Genomic DNA, 16,501 nt, shown 5'->3' on the forward strand with positions numbered 1-16,501 from the left:
TCGTGATCCACCGCCGAGCTGACCGACGGCGGATACGGGCGACCCAGCGGCGGGGGGGGGGCAGTGAAGCTTCTTCACTCCCTCCCCCCCCCGTCACCCGGCTCCATGGCAGTGCAGGCAAATATGGACAAGATCGTCCATATTGGCCTGCATGCACAAGTGACGGGGCACCAGCGATGAACAAGCGCGGGGCCGCGCATCATTCATCGCTGGTGCCTTCACACTGAAAGATATGAACGGTATCTCGTTCATTAATGAATGAGACCGTTCATATCTTTCAGTATTCTCGCCCAGTGTGTAGGGCCTATTATTCATTACTAATGTATTACAACAAGGAACTTTACCAATCTGTATGTAAGGACATAGGCCCAGATTTATCAAGCCTTTGAGAGTGATAAATTGCATGATGATAAGTACCAACCAATCAGCTCCTAACTGTTATTTTTCAAACACAGGGGAAGATGTATTAAGCCTGGAAAAGTGATAAAGGAGTGATAAGTGGTAGGAGATAACACACCAGCCAATCATTATGGGTTTGAAAAATGACAGTCAGGAGCTGATTGGCTGGTGCATTATTACCTTACACTTATTACTGCTTTATCACTACTCCAGGCTTAATACATCCATAATCCTTAATACCATGGCAGTTAGGAGCCGATTTACTGGTACATTTGATGGTGATAAAGTATCACTGTTCAAGACTTGATAGACTTCATAGTGCTTTAAGGCCCAGATTTATCAAGCTGTGGAGAGTGATACATAGCACAGTGATAAAGTACAAACCAATCAGCTCCTGACATTTTTCAATCACAGCCTGTAACATGTCAGTCAGGAGCTGATTGGCTGGAACTTTATCACTGCTATTTAGCACTCTCCAAGGCTTGATAAATGGGGGACCAAATGTATTAACTAAAGTTTAAGCTTCGACTCTAGGACGTTATTTAAGGGAGGGGTACACACAGAGAGATCCGTGCTTAAATTGTAAGCAATCTGACTAGATCGCTTAGAAGTTAAGCATGGATCTCTCCGTGTGTATCCCCTACAGCGATAGCGATGCACGGCCCCGCACATCGCTATCGCCGGTACTAGATTGGCCTGTGTGCTGAGCAGTCACCGATAGATCGTTCAGTACATATCTCTCCCCGTGTGTACGGGGCTTTGTACTCCAGTATCTGTCCATCTTGAAATAAAGAGGTTTTCTCTGACGTCCTAGTGGATGCTGGGAACTCCGTAAGGACCATGGGGAATAGCGGGCTCCGAAGGAGGCTGGGCACTCTAGAAAGATTTATGACTACCTGGTGTGCACTGGCTCCTCCCACTATGACCCTCCTCCAAAACTCAGTTAGATTTTGTGCCCGGCCGAGGTTGGATGCACACTAGGGGCTCTCCTGAGCCTTTAGAAAGAAAGTATAGAAATTAGGTTTTTTATTTTCAGTGAGACCTGCTGGCAACAGGCTCACTGCAGCGAGGGACTAAGGGGAGAAGAAGCGAACCTGCCTGCTTGCAGCCAGCTTGGGCTTCTTAGGCTACTGGACACCATTAGCTCTAGAGGGATCGACCGCAGGCCCAGTCCTTGGTGTTCGGTCCCGGAGCCGCGCCGCCGTCCCCCTTACAGAGCCAGAAGCAAGAAGAGGTCCGGAAAATCGGCGGCAGAAGACATCAGTCTTCACCAAGGTAGCGCACAGCACTGCAGCTGTGCGCCATTGCTCCTCACACACACTTCACACTCCGGTCACTGAGGGTGCAGGGCGCTGGGGAGGGGCGCCCTGAGAAGCAATAATAACACCTTGGCTGGCAAAAATACCACAATATATAGCCCCAGAGGCTATATATGTGGAAAATACCCCTGCCAGAATATAGGAAAAAGCGGGAGAATAGTCTGCGGAAAAGGGGCGGAGCTATCTCCTTCAGCACACTGGCGCCATTTTCCCTCACAGCTCCGCTGGAAGGAAGCTCCCTGGCTCTCCCCTGCAGTCTACACTACAGAAAAAGGTAAAAAAGAGAGGGGGGGCACTAAATTTAGGCGCAGTATACATTTATATAGAAAAAGCAGCTATAGGGGACATAACTCAGTTAGTCCCTGCATTATATAGCGCTCTGGTGTGTGCTGGCATACTCTCACTCTGTCCCCCCAAAGGGCTTTTGTGGGTCCTGTCCTCTGTAGAGCATTCCCTGTGTGTGTGCGGTGTGTCGGTACGGCGGTGTCGACATGTTTGATGAGGATAATGATGTGGAGACGGAGCAGATGCCTTTAGAAGGGATGTCACCCCCTGCGGGGCAGACACCTGAGTGGATGAGCTTATGGAAAGAAATGAGTGCACGTATAGACTCCTTGCATAAGAAATTTGACGACATGCCAAATGTGGGACAGCCGACTTCTCAGCTCGTGCCTGTCCAGGCGTCTCAAAGGTCATCAGGGGCTCTGAAACGCCCGCTACCTCAGATCGCAGACGCAGATGTCGACACTGATACTGACACCAGTGTCGACGACGATGAGTCTAACCTGATGCCCACTAAGGCCATTCACTGCATGATTGAGGCAATGAAAGAGGTGTTACACATTTCTGATATAAATACAGGCACCACTAAAAAGGGTATTATGTTTGGGGAGAAAAAACTACCCGTAGTTTTTCCCCCATCAGATGAATTAAATGAAGTGTGTGAAGAAGCGTGGGCTTTCCCTGATAAAAAATTCCTAAGAAGGTACTAATGGCGTTCCCTTTCCCGCCAGAGGATAGGTCACGTTGGGAAACACCTCCTAGGGTGGATAAAGCGCTCACACGTTTGTCTAAAAAGGTGGCACTACCGTCTCCGGATACGGCCGCCCTCAAGGAACCTGCTGATAGAAAGCAGGAGGCGATCCTGAAGTCTGTATACACACACTCAGGCATTATACTTAGGCCAGCTATTGCGTTAGCATGGATGTGCAGTGCTGCCGCTGCGTGGTCAGATAAACTGTCAGAAAATATTGACACACTAGACAGAGACACGATTCTGCTAACCATAGACCATATCAAAGACTCAGTCTTATATATGAGAGATGCACAGAGGGAAATCTGCCGGCTGGCATCTAAAGTAAGTGCATTGTCCATTTCTGCTAGGAGAGGCTTATGGACTCGCCAGTGGACAGGAGATGCAGATTCTAAAAGGCACATGGAAGTTTTGCCTTACAAGGGTGAGGAATTATTTGGGGATGGTCTCTCGGACCTAGTTTCCACAGCAACGTCTGGGAAGTCAGCATTTTTACCACATGTCCCCTCACAGCCTAAGAAGGCGCCGTTTTATCAGGTTCAGTCCTTTCGGACCCAGAAAAACAAGCGTGGAAAAGGCGGGTCTTTTCTGTCCAGAGGCAGAGGTAGGGGAAAAAGGCTGCAACAAACAGCAGGTTCCCAGGAGCAAAAGTCCTCCCCCGCTTCTTCTTCCAAGTCCACCGCATGACGGTGGGGCTCCACAGGCGGAGCCAGGTACGGTGGGGGGCCGCCTCAAGGATTTCAGCGATCAGTGGGCTCGCTCACAGGTAGATCCCTGGATCCTTCAAATAGTATCTCAGGGGTACAAACTGGAATTCGAGGCGTCTCCACCCCACCGGTTCCTAAAATCTGCCTTGCCGATTGCTCCCTCAGACAGGGAGGCGGTGCTAGCGGCAATTCACAAGCTGTATTCCCAGCAGGTGATAATCAAGGTACCCCTACTTCAACAAGGCCGGGGTTACTATTCCACACTATTTGTGGTGCCGAAACCGGACGGTTCGGTGAGACCCATTTTAAATTTGAAATCCTTGAACACATACATTAAAAAATTCAAGTTCAAGATGGAATCGCTCAGGGCGGTTATTGCAAGCCTGGACGAGGGGGATTACATGGTATCCCTGGACATCAAGGATGCTTACTTGCATGTCCCCATTTACCATCCTCACCAGGAGTACCTCAGATTTGTGGTACAGGATTGCCATTACCAATTCCAGACGCTGCCGTTTGGACTGTCCACGGCACCGAGGGTATTTACCAAGGTTATGGCGGAAATGATGATACTCCTTCGAAAAAAGGGTGTTTTAATTATCCCGTACTTAGACGATCTCCTAATAAAGGCGAGGTCCAAGGAACAGTTGTTGGTGGGAGTAGCACTATCTCAGGAAGTGCTGCACCAGCACGGCTGGATTCTGAATATCCCAAAGTCACAGCTGGTTCCGACGACACGTCTACTGTTCCTGGGTATGATTCTGGATACAGTCCAGAAAAAAGTGTTTCTCCCGGAGGAGAAAGCCAGGGAGTTGTCATCTCTAGTCAGAGACCTCCTGAAACCAAAACAGGTATCGGTGCATCACTGCACGCGGGTCCTGGGAAAGATGGTAGCTTCTTACGAAGCAATTCCCTTCGGCAGGTTCCATGCCAGAATCTTTCAGTGGGACCTGTTGGACAAATGGTCCGGATCGCATCTTCAGATGCATCGCTTAATAACCCTGTCTCCAAGAACCAGGGTGTCTCTACTGTGGTGGCTGCAGAGTGCCCATCTTCTAGAGGACCGCAGGTTCGGCATACAGGACTGGGTCCTGGTGACCACGGATGCCAGCCTTCGAGGCTGGGGGGCAGTCACGCGGGGAAGAAACTTCCAAGGACTATGGTCGAGTCAGGAGACTTCCCTTCACATAAATATTCTGGAACTAAGGGCCATTTACAATGCCCTAAGTCAAGCAAAATCCCTGCTCCTACACCAGCCGGTGCTGATCCAGTCAGACAACATCACGGCAGTCGCCCATGTAAATCGACAGGGCGGCACAAGAAGCAGGATGGCAATGGCAGAAGCCACAAGAATTCTCCGATGGGCGGAGAATCATGTACTAGCACTGTCAGCAGTGTTCATTCCGGGAGTGGACAACTGGGAAGCAGACTTCCTCAGCAGACACGACCTCCACCCGGGAGAGTGGGGACTTCATCCAGAAGTCTTCCAGATGCTGGTAAACCGTTGGGAAAAACCACAGGTGGACATGATGGCGTCCCGCCTCAACAAAAAGTTAAAAAGATATTGCGCCAGGTCAAGGGACCCTCAGGCGATAGCTGTGGACGCTCTAGTGACACCGTGGGTGTACCAGTCGGTTTATGTGTTCCCTCCTCTGCCTCTCATACCAAAGGTATTGAGAATAATAAGAAAGCGAGGAGTAAACACAATTCTCGTGGTTCCGGATTGGCCAAGACGAGCGTGGTACCCGGAACTTCAAGAGATGAACTCAGAGGACCCGTGGCCTCTGCCGCTCAGACAAGACCTGCTACAGCAGGGGCCCTGTCTGTTCCAAGACTTACCGCGGCTGCGTTTGACGGCATGGCGGTTGAACGCCGGATCCTGAAGGAAAAGGACATTCCGGAGGAAGTCATTCCTACGCTTATTAAAGCCAGGAAAGATGTTACGGCAAATCATTATCACCGCATATGGCGGAAATATGTTGCATGGTGCGAGGCCGAAAAGGCCCCAACAGAGGAATTTCAACTAGGTCGATTTCTGCATTTCCTGCAAGCAGGAGTGAATATGGGCCTAAAAATAAGAATTTACTTACCGATAATTCTATTTCTCGGAGTCCGTAGTGGATGCTGGGGTTCCTGAAAGGACCATGGGGAATAGCGGCTCCGCAGGAGACAGGGCACAAAAAGTAAAGCTTTAGGATCAGGTGGTGTGCACTGGCTCCTCCCCCTATGACCCTCCTCCAAGCCAGTTAGGTACTGTGCCCGGACGAGCGTACACAATAAGGGAGGAATTATGAATCCCGGGTAAGACTCATACCAGCCACACCAATCACACCGTACAACTTGTGATCTAAACCCAGTTAACAGTATGATAACAGCGGAGCCTCTGAAAAGATGGCTCACAACAATAATAACCCGATTTTTGTAACTATGTACAAGTATTGCAGATAATCCGCACTTGGGATGGGCGCCCAGCATCCACTACGGACTCCAAGAAATAGAATTATCGGTAAGTAAATTCTTATTTTCTCTATCGTCCTAGTGGATGCTGGGGTTCCTGAAAGGACCATGGGGATTATACCAAAGCTCCCAAACGGGCGGGAGAGTGCGGATGACTCTGCAGCACCGAATGAGAGAACTCCAGGTCCTCTTTTGCCAGGATATCAAATTTGTAGAATTTTACAAACGTGTTCTCCCCTGACCACGTAGCTGCTCGGCAGAGTTGTAATGCCGAGACCTCTCGGGCAGCCGCCCAAGATGAGCCCACCTTCCTTGTGGAATGGGCCTTAACCGATTTAGACTGTGGCAGGCCTGCCTCAGAATGTGCAAGTTGAATTGTGTTACAAATCCAACGAGCAATCACCTGCTTAGAAGCAGGCGCACCCAACTTGTTGGGTGCATACAGTATAAACAGCGAGTCAGATTTTCTGACTCCAGCTGTCCTGGAACATATTTTCAGGGCCCTGACAACTCCTAGCAACTTGGAGTCCTCCAAGTCCCTAGTAGGTGCAAGGCACCACAATAAGCTGGTTCAGGTGAAACACTGACACCACCTTAGGGAGAGAACTGGGGACGAGTCCGCAGCTCTGCCCTGTCCGAATGGACAAACAGATATGGGCTTTTTTGAGAAAAAACCACCAATTTGACACTCGCCTGGTCCAGGCCAGGGCCAAGAGCATGGTCACTTTTTATGTGAGATGCTTCAAATCCACATATTTGACTGGTTTTAAACCAATGTGATTTGAGGAATCCCAGAACTACGTTGAGATCCCACAGTGCCACTGGAGGCACAAAAAAGGGGTTTGTATATGCAATACTCCCTTGACAAACTTCTGGACTTCAGGAACTGAAGCCAATTCTTTCTGGAAGAAAATTTACAGGGCCGAATTTGAACCTTAATGGACCCCAATTTGAGGCCCATAGACACTCCTGTTTGCAGGAAATGCAGGAAACGACCGAGTTGAAATTTCTTTGTGGGGCCTTCCTGGCCTCACACCACGCAACATATTTTCGCCACACGTGGTGATAATGTTGTGCGGTCACCTCCTTTCTGGCTTTGACCAGGGTAGGAATGACCTCTTCCGGAATGCCTTTTTTCCCTTAGGATCCTCCATCGCCATGCCGACAAACGCAGCTGCGGTAAGTCTTGGAACAGACATGGTACTTGCTGAAGCAAGTCCCTTCTTAGCGGCAGAGGCCATAAGACCTCTGTAAGCATCTCTTGAAGTTCCGGGTACCAAGTCCTTCTTGGCCAATCCGGAGCCATGAGTATAGTTCTTACTCCTCTACGTCTTATAATTCTCAGCACCTTAGGTATGAGAAGCAGAGGAGGGAACACATACACCGACTGGTACACCCACGGTGTTACCAGAACGTCCACATCTATTGCCTGAGGGTCTCTTGACCTGGCGCAATACCTGTCCCGTTTTTTGTTCAGACGGGACGCCATCATGTCCACCTTTGGTATTTCCCAACGGTTTACAATCATGTGGAAAAAACTTCTCAATGAAGTTTCCACTCTCCCGGGTGGAGGTCGTGCTGAGGAAATCTGCTTCCCAGTTTCCATTCCCGGGATGAAAAACTGCTGACAGTGTTATCACATGATTTTCCGCCCAGCGAAAAGTCCTTGCAGTTTCTGCCATTGCCCTCCTGCTTCTTGTGTCGCCCTGTCTGTTTACGTGGGCGACTGCCGTGATGTTTTTCCCACTGGATCAATACCGGCTGACCTTGAAGCAGAGGTCTTGCTAAGCTTAGAGCATTATAAATTTACCCTTAGCTCCAGTATATTTATGTGGAGAAAAGTCTCCATACTTGATCACACTCCCTGGAAATTTTTTCCTTGTGTGACTGCTCCCCAGCCTCTCAGGCTGGGCTCCGTGGTTACCAGCATCCAATCCTGAATGCCGAATCTGCTGCCCTCTAGAAGATGAGCACTCTATAACCACCACAGGAGAGACACCCTTGTCCTTGGATATTGGGTTATCCGCTGATGCATCTGAAGATGCGATCCGGACCATTTGTCCAGCAGATCCCACTGAAAAGTTCTTACGTGAAATCTGCCGAATGGAATTGCTTCGTAGGAAGCCACCATTTTTACCAGGACCCTTGTGCAATGATGCACTGTTTTTAGGAGGTTCCTGACTTGCTTGGATAACTCCCTGGCTTTCTCTTCCGGGAGAAACACCTTTTTCTGGACTGTGTCCAGAATCATCCCTAGGCACAGCAGACGTGTCGTCGGGATCAGCTGCGATTTTGGAATATTTAGAATCCACCCGTGCTGATTGTAGCAGTATCCGAGATAGTGCTACTCCGACCTCCAACTGTTCCCTGGACTATGCCCCTATCAGGAGATCGTCCAAGTAAGGGATAATTAAGACGCCTTTTCTTCGAAGAAGAATCATCAATTCGGCCATTACCTTGGTAAAGACCCCAGTGTGCCGTGGACAATCCAAACGGCAGCGTCTGAAACTGATAGTGACAGTTCTGCACCACGAACCTGAGGTACCCTTAGTGAGAAGGGCAAATTTGGGACATAGAGGTAAGCATCCCTGATGTCCCGGGACACTATATAGTCCCCTTATTCCTGGTTCGTTATCACTGCTCTGAGTGACTTCATCTTAATTTGAACCTTTGTAAGTGTTCAAAAACAAATTTTTAGAATAAGTCTCACCTAGCCTTCTGGCTTCAGTACCACAATATAGTGTGGAATAATACCCCTTTTCTGTAGTAGGAGGGGTAATTTAATTATCACCTGCTGGGAATACAGCTTGTGAATTTTTTCCCATACTACCTCCTTGTCGGAGGGAGACTTGGTAAAGCAGACTTCAGGAGCCTGCGAAGGGGAAACGTCTCGACATTCCCATCTGTACCCCCGGGATACTACTTGTAGGATCCAGGGGTCCTGTACGGTCTCAGCGCCATGCTGAGAACTTGTCAGACGCGGTGGAACGCTTCTGTTCCTGGGAATGGGCTGCCTGCTGCAGTCTTCTTCCCTTTCCTCTATCCCTGGGCAGATATGATCTTATAGGGACGAGAGGACTGAGGCTGAAAAGACGGTGTCTTTTTCTGCAGAGATGTGACTTAGGGTAAAAAACGGTGGATTTTCCAGCAGTTGCCGTGACCACCAGGTCCGATGGACCGACCCCAAACAAGTCCTCTTCCTGTATACGGCCATACTGTGCCGTTTGGAATCTGCATCACCTGACCACTGTCGTGTCCATAACATCTTCTGGCAGTTATGGACATCGCGTTTATTCATGATGCCAGAGTGCAATATCCCTCTGTGCATCTCGCATATATAGAAATGCTCTATAGTCAATAAAATACTGTCCCTGTCAAGGGTATCAATATTTTTAGTCAGGGAATCCGACCAAGCCACCCTAGCTCTGCACATCCAGGCTGAGGCGATCGCTGGCCGCAGTATAACACCAGTATGTGTGTATATACTTTTTATTATATTTTCCAGCCTTGTCAGCTGGTCCTTGAGGACGGCCCTATCTATAGACGGTACCGCCACTTGTTTTGATAAGCGTGTGAGCGCCTTATCCACCTTAAAGGGTGTTTCCCAACGCGCCCTAACTTCTGGCGGGAAAGGGTATACCGCCCATAATTTTCTATCGGGGGGAACCCACGCATCATCACACACTTTATTTAATTTATCTGATTCAGGAAAAACTATGGTAGTTTTTTCACATCCCACATAATACCCTCTTTTGTGGTACTTGTAGTATCAGAAATACGTAACACCTCCTTCATTGCCTTTAACGTGTGGCCCTAATAAGGAATACGTTTGTTTATTCACCGTCGACACTGGATTCAGTGTCCCTGTCTGTGTCTGTGTCGACCGACTAAAGTAAACGGGCGTTTTAAAACCCTTGACGGTGTTTTTGAGACGTCTGGACCGTACTAATTGTTTGTCGGCCGTCTCATGTCGTCAACCGACCTTGCAGCGTGTTGACATTATCACGTAATTTCCTAAATAAGCCATCCATTCCGGTGTCGACTCCCTAGAGAGTGACATCACCATTACAGGCAATTGCTCCGCCTCCTCACCAACATCGTCCTCCTACCTGTCGACACACACGTACCGACACACAGCACACACACAGGGAATGCTCTGATAGAGGACAGGACCCACTAGCCCTTTGGAGAGACAGAGGGAGAGTTTGCCAGCACACACCAAAAACGCTATAATTATATAGGGACAACCTTATATAAGTGTTTTCCCTTATAGCATCTTAATATATATATAAGCATATCGCCAAATTAGTGCCCCCCCTCTCTGTTTTAACCCTGTTTCTGTAGTGCAGTGCAGGGGAGAGCCTGGGAGCCTTCCCTCCAGCCTTTCTGTGAGGGAAAATGGCGCTGTGTGCTGAGGAGATAGGCCCCGCCCCTTTTTCGGCGGCCTCGTCTCCCGCTCTTAACGGATTCTGGCAGGGGTTAAATATCTCCATATAGCCTCCGGAGGCTATATGTGAGGTATTTTTAGCCAAAATAGGTATTCATTTGCCTCCCAGGGCGCCCCCCTCCCAGCGCCCTGCACCCTCAGTGACTGCCGTGTGAAGTGTGCTGAGAGGAAAATGGCGCACAGCTGCAGTGCTGTGCGCTACCTTTAGAAGACTGAGGAGTCTTCTGCCGCCGATTCTGGACCTCTTCTTACTTCAGCATCTGCAAGGGGGCCGGCGGCAAGGCTCCGGTGACCATCCAGGCTGTACCTGTGATCGTCCCTCTGGAGCTGATGTCCAGTAGCCAAGAAGCCAATCCATCCTGCACGCAGGTGAGTTCACTTCTTCTCCCCTAAGTCCCTCGTTGCAGTGATCCTGTTGCCAGCAGGACTCACTGTAAAATAAAAAACCTAAGCTAAACTTTCCTAAGCAGCTCTTTAGGAGAGCCACCTAGATTGCACCCTTCTCGGCCGGGCACAAAAATCTAACTGGCTTGGAGGAGGGTCATAGGGGGAGGAGCCAGTGCACACCACCTGATCCTAAAGCTTTACTTTTTGTGCCCTGTCTCCTGCGGAGCCGCTATTCCCCATGGTCCTTTCAGGAACCCCAGCATCCACTAGGACGATAGAGAAACTAGGCTCCATTAAAGTACAGATCTCGGCTCTGTCGATTTTCTTTCAAAAAGAACTAGCTTCAGTACCTGAAGTTCAGACATTTGTGAAAGGAGTGCTGCATATTCAGCCCCCGTTTGTGCCTCCTGTGGCACCTTGGGATCTCAACGTGGTGTTGAGTTTCTTAAAATCACATTGGTTTGAGCCACTAAAAACCGTGGATCTGAAATATCTCAAGTGGAAAGTGGTCATGTTATTGGCCTTGGCTTCAGCCAGGCGAGTGTCAGAATTGGCGGCTTTATCATGTAAAAGCCCTTATCTGATTTTCCATATGGATAGGGCAGAATTGAGGACTCGTCCCCAGTTTCTCCCTAAGGTGGTGTCAGCGTTTCACCTGAACCAGCCTATTGTGGTGCCTGCGGCTACTAGGGACTTGGAGGACTCCAAGTTGCTAGACGTTGTCAGGGCCCTGAAAATATATGTTTCCAGGACGGCTGGAGTCAAAAATCTGACTCGCTGTTTATCCTGTATGCACCCAACAAGCTGGGTGCTACTGCTTCTAAGCAGACTATTGCTCGCTGGATTTGTAGTACAATTCAGCTTGCACATTCTGTGGCAGGCCTGCCACAGCCAAAATCTGTAAATGCCCATTCCACAAGGAAGGTGGGCTCATCTTGGGCGGCTGCCCGAGGGGTCTCGGCTTTACAACTTTGCCGAGCAGCTACTTGGTCAGGGGCAAACACGTTTGCAAAATTCTACAAATTTGATACCCTGGCTGAGGAGGACCTGGAGTTCTCTCATTCGGTGCTGCAGAGTCATCCGCACTCTCCCACCCGTTTGGGAGCTTTGGTATAATCCCCATGGTCCTTACGGAGTTCCCAGCATCCACTAGGACGTCAGAGAAAATAAGAATTTACTCACCGGTAATTCTATTTCTCGTAGTCCGTAGTGGATGCTGGGCGCCCATACCAAGTGCGGATTGTCTGCAATTCTTGTAAATAGTTATTGCTAACTAATGGGTTATTGTTGAGCCATCTGTTGAAAGGCTCAGTTGTTTTCATACTGTCAAACTGGATATAGTATCACGAGTTGTACGGTGTGATTGGTGTGGCTGGTATGAGTCTTACCCGGGATTCAAAATCCTTCCTTATTATGTCAGCTCGTCCGGGCACAGTGTCCTAACTGAGGCTTGGAGGAGGGTCATAGTGGGAGGTGCCAGTGCACACCAGGTAGTCCTAAATCTTTCTAGAGTGCCCAGCCTCCTTCGGAGCCCGCTATTCCCCATGGTCCTTACGGAGTTCCCAGCATCCACTACGGACTACGAGAAATAGAATTACCGGTGAGTAAATTCTTATTTTCAGCCACATGACAATTTGGATTTAGAAAATTCGCTCAGCAAAATCTTTATTTCTATATGCTCCTTCAAGGCAAAATTGCACCAGACATCATTCATAAGGAGCGATTTAATTGTTTAATAGGCGCCCATAATTGCATATCCCGTCACTTAAGACCGGGCGGTATGCAATTGTTTGGACAACCATAGTTTTATCATGCTCAGGAGTACCAGATCTAACTGTGCAAATACATGCACACACGCTGTCACCTATTCAATTGTTTCCACCAACAGGCGCGCTAACGTCATTTCTGCTCAAAGCTGGCAAGGAGAACTGTGCAAAAAGTGAAGTGTTTGTGCTCCCAAACCACACTTTCACGTTGTGTCCATCACTGTAATCGGATTTAGACGTTTTATATGTTTAAAACCGGCACTGCAGGGCGCGATCAGTGCAATAACACAATGGATGCTCAAACAATTGAATACAACCCCGTCTAAAGTTACAGGGTAAACGCAATTTAGGGCACTTTAGCAATTGAATCGCCCCCACTGAATAAAAATAAATAAATCTAAGAGGGGAATTCAATTGCCAGACGTGAAAGGTGGTGGTAGCCTCAGGCTTTAATGCCAAGGGCTATTCAATTACAGCCCTTTTTCTTGACCAATAAATTAGCCTGTTAAAGGGTGTCAACACAAAATCCAGGATACGTTCCCGACGTATACAGGTGGCACCTCAAGGCTATTTATTGGTTATTTCTTTTTGGGTCTGCTCAGACAAAAAGAAATCCCCATTGGCTGCAGTCGGGGATAGTTACTGAATAGCCTTGGGAGTTTAACTAGCCTGCTGTAAATTAAGGCGGCTAACTGAATTCCCTCCTAAATACTACATAATAAAAGGCTAACGCTGCTCCTCACCTCTACAGGGGGTATTAAACTGTTTTGTGTGCATGCGGCCACTAGATGACACCTGACTAAGCAATTCAAGTTTTGCTCTGTTCGATCACAGACAGCCGCCAGCACTGATATTACTGCTATATTGTTCCGTCATCTTGACGGACTAGTAACTAGTATTCGGATAAATGCACAAAACTAAAAAACAGTATCCATAGGTGTACTTTGCTCATTTGCTATTTTATAAAGTGAACTATTTTTTTTTTTTGCAAATAAAAGCAGAAAAAATATGCATAGAAAACTTGGAAGTGTGTATGTACAATGCAGACAACAACCCACTGCAAGTATCCTAAATCAGTGTCTCCAATGGACTCCTGAAAAAACACCCAAAAATCCACCTAAAGTCGCAATGATACTGCACACAAACGTCAGATTTATGGTAAGCCACAATGTATATTGATCTTCAACACTTACAGAAAATGACAACGTTCTCAAGAGCTCAAAAAACTAAATTGTACAGTCAAACTATAAGGAAGAACCACACTGATTAAAATAACTACAATATTCTACATGGCACTGGCTGTGTTCTTCCTAAGAGAAATATACACTCAACAGAAAAGTCATGCAAGATGAAGCCGATTTAATAAAATGCAGCCAAAAGAGACTATTAAATGGTGACTACATAGTAGGATTCTTACAGAAATAGTGCGCCCAACACAGCTGCCTCATCTGGGCCCAAATGTATTAAGCGTTAACAAGAGAAATCTGAGAAGCATAAGTAGAGAAAGTACCAGTCAATCAGCTCCTAACTACCATGTCACAGGCTGTGTTTAAAAAATAACAGGAGCTGGTTGGCCGGTACTCTCTCTCTCTCTCTCCTTATGCGTCTCAGATTTATCTTTTGTTAACGCTCAATACATTTGGACCCTGGAACGTTCGTCGATGGGATGAAAAATACATGGACCTGACTTATGTTGGTACCCTTCTCTGATCGTTAGGACGCTGCAATCACCACATTTTCTCTCATCACTTCTAGGGGTAACCTATTACACCCAGGCTAATCCTATGCAATGCACCCAATATGGCTGCCTCACCTGGTACCTTGTGAGGGTGGAATATACAACTCATGGAAGTTATTACCCAAAATTCCTACACAAACCCTGTATTATGCTTATTTTGCACTCTACATTTTTGTATGTCTTGTCTATTGCTGTAATACGTAACTCTTGTGTATTACGTGCATTGTCTTGTCGCTATATAAATAAAATTATTATCTGACATAGGTGGATTAATACCTGCAGAAATAGATTTATATGTCTCTAAAAATGTGGTGTAGTCACCATTTAATAGGTCTATTTCATGGGTACATTTTATTAAATCTATTTGACCATAATCAGAAAATGTGTATAACAGGGCGCGCGCACACACACAGGAGAGAAAACACAGTAATGCAATATGTGCACACACTAGCATATAGGGGTCTATTCATGAAGCAGTGAAAAGTGTAAGGGGCCCTACTCATTTCCCGATGCGCCGCCGAGGTGCCCGACGGCCGAAACGGCCGACCCGGCGGCGGGGGGGCAGTGACGGGGGGAGTGAAGTTTCTTCACTCCCCCCGTCACGCGGCTGCATTGAAGTGCAGGCAAATATGGACGAGATCGTCCATATTGGCCTGCATGCACAGCCGACGGGAGACCAGCGATGAACGAGCGCGGGGCCGCGCATCGTTCATCGCTGGAGTCTCCACACTGAAAGATATGAACGAGTTCTCGTTCATTTATGAACGAGATCGTTCATATCTTTCAAAAAATCGGCCAGTGTGTAGGGCCTATAAGCCAGTGGAGAAGTTGCCCAAGTCAACCAATCAGCATTGAAGTAACATTTATAATTTGCATATTATACAATTGTACGGAGCAGCTGATTGGTTGCCATGGGCAACTTCTCCACTCTTTTCACTTTCATGAATAGACCCTTAAGTCATGCTGAACAAAAGTGTAAGTGACCAACATTATCAGTAGATCTGAGCATCATTTACAGATAAACAAGTGTAACAAAATGACTGAAAGGCCAGCGGCGGCAACCAATAAAACTGGGGAACTCACACTAAATGAGTGTGGAAATCAGTGAACAAAGTCCCATGCCCACATCTCCGAACACACATGACAGGTGGGGGGTTTGAAATTCAGAAAATGGGGTACGCTAACTTGAGAGAGATATACACATACATACACACCACACTTCTATACACACACATTCTCTCTCTATATCAGAGTGAGTGTGTATATGGATATGTATATGCAGTGTACCCCATTAACACAGCCGTGGTCAGGAAGGGCTACAAGGTGTATGTGTGTACGGAGTCCTGACCACCGACAGGGCAGCAGCCCTCCCATCTCAACACAGGACAGGTAACGCAGTACCCGCCGTCTAACGCTCCTGCTACACAGCCACTGGGTCACTGTAAATACGGGTGGCGTCATCACAGCCCTCCCCCCGCCGCCGCCGCTCCAGTGATAATTCGGACAGCAGACTAAAGGAGCGCTGTACCGAGCGGCCGTGTTCCCGTCCCTGCCATGGGTGCTGCAGGGATCAGCCCGGGAGTGATGGGAGGACGAGCACGCACCGCGCTATCCGTACAAATTCCACCCCACTCGCACACCTCCCCACTCGGTTACTCACGGCTCAGTCTCCATCGGGTTCCGGGGAGGCTCCGCTCACGGACAGGACTCGCTCCCCGGGCTGCAGGCCGCCAGCTGGGCCGACGCTGCTCGTTCTGCACAGACTCCCAGCGATACTGCTTCCGGGTCACGCCGCGCAGCGGGCACGGGCCGGGGGCTCGCGCGGGGCGGCCGGGATGGGTAGGAGGTGCGCGCGCTCCCCACATACGTTGTGACGTCAGTGATTGAGAGACGAAAGGGAGAGTGTGTGTGTGTGTTGTTATTATGATTAGGTGTGTTCTTACTGTTCTGATTGTCAGGCTTCAGCGTCTGCAGCTGGGATCATCACACGCTGTACAATGGGCCTAATTCAGACCTGATCGCTAAACTGCGTTTTCGTACAGGTCTAAACTGCGCATACGTATGCCTCGCAATGCGCAGGTGCGTCACACGGGTACAAAGCGAATCGCCGCTCAGCGATGGGTTTGTGCAGAGTGACCATATTATCCCTTTTACCTGGGACGCTCATGGATTACACAGGTTCTGTGGCTGGCTGACTTGAAACCTACATTTTAGCTAGTTTTAATCCGCCACAGAGCCTGTGTAATCC

At 48.4% G+C, this 16,501-nt stretch overlaps 1 protein-coding gene across 1 annotated transcript in view; it reads right to left on the reverse strand.

Moving 5' to 3' along the window:
• Window positions 1–16,137, reverse strand: part of FRS2 (fibroblast growth factor receptor substrate 2) — a 189,182-nt gene extending 173,045 nt beyond the window's left edge. Inside the window, exon 1 of the mRNA XM_063927490.1 lies at window positions 15,914–16,137. The gene's annotated coding sequence lies outside the window, so the exon portion shown is untranslated. The remainder of the gene's footprint in view (window positions 1–15,913) is intronic.
• Window positions 16,138–16,501: the final 364 nt, after the last annotated feature.

This window comes from Pseudophryne corroboree, chromosome 6 (assembly GCF_028390025.1).
Source record: "Pseudophryne corroboree isolate aPseCor3 chromosome 6, aPseCor3.hap2, whole genome shotgun sequence".
Taxonomy (NCBI): Eukaryota; Metazoa; Chordata; class Amphibia; order Anura; family Myobatrachidae; genus Pseudophryne; species Pseudophryne corroboree.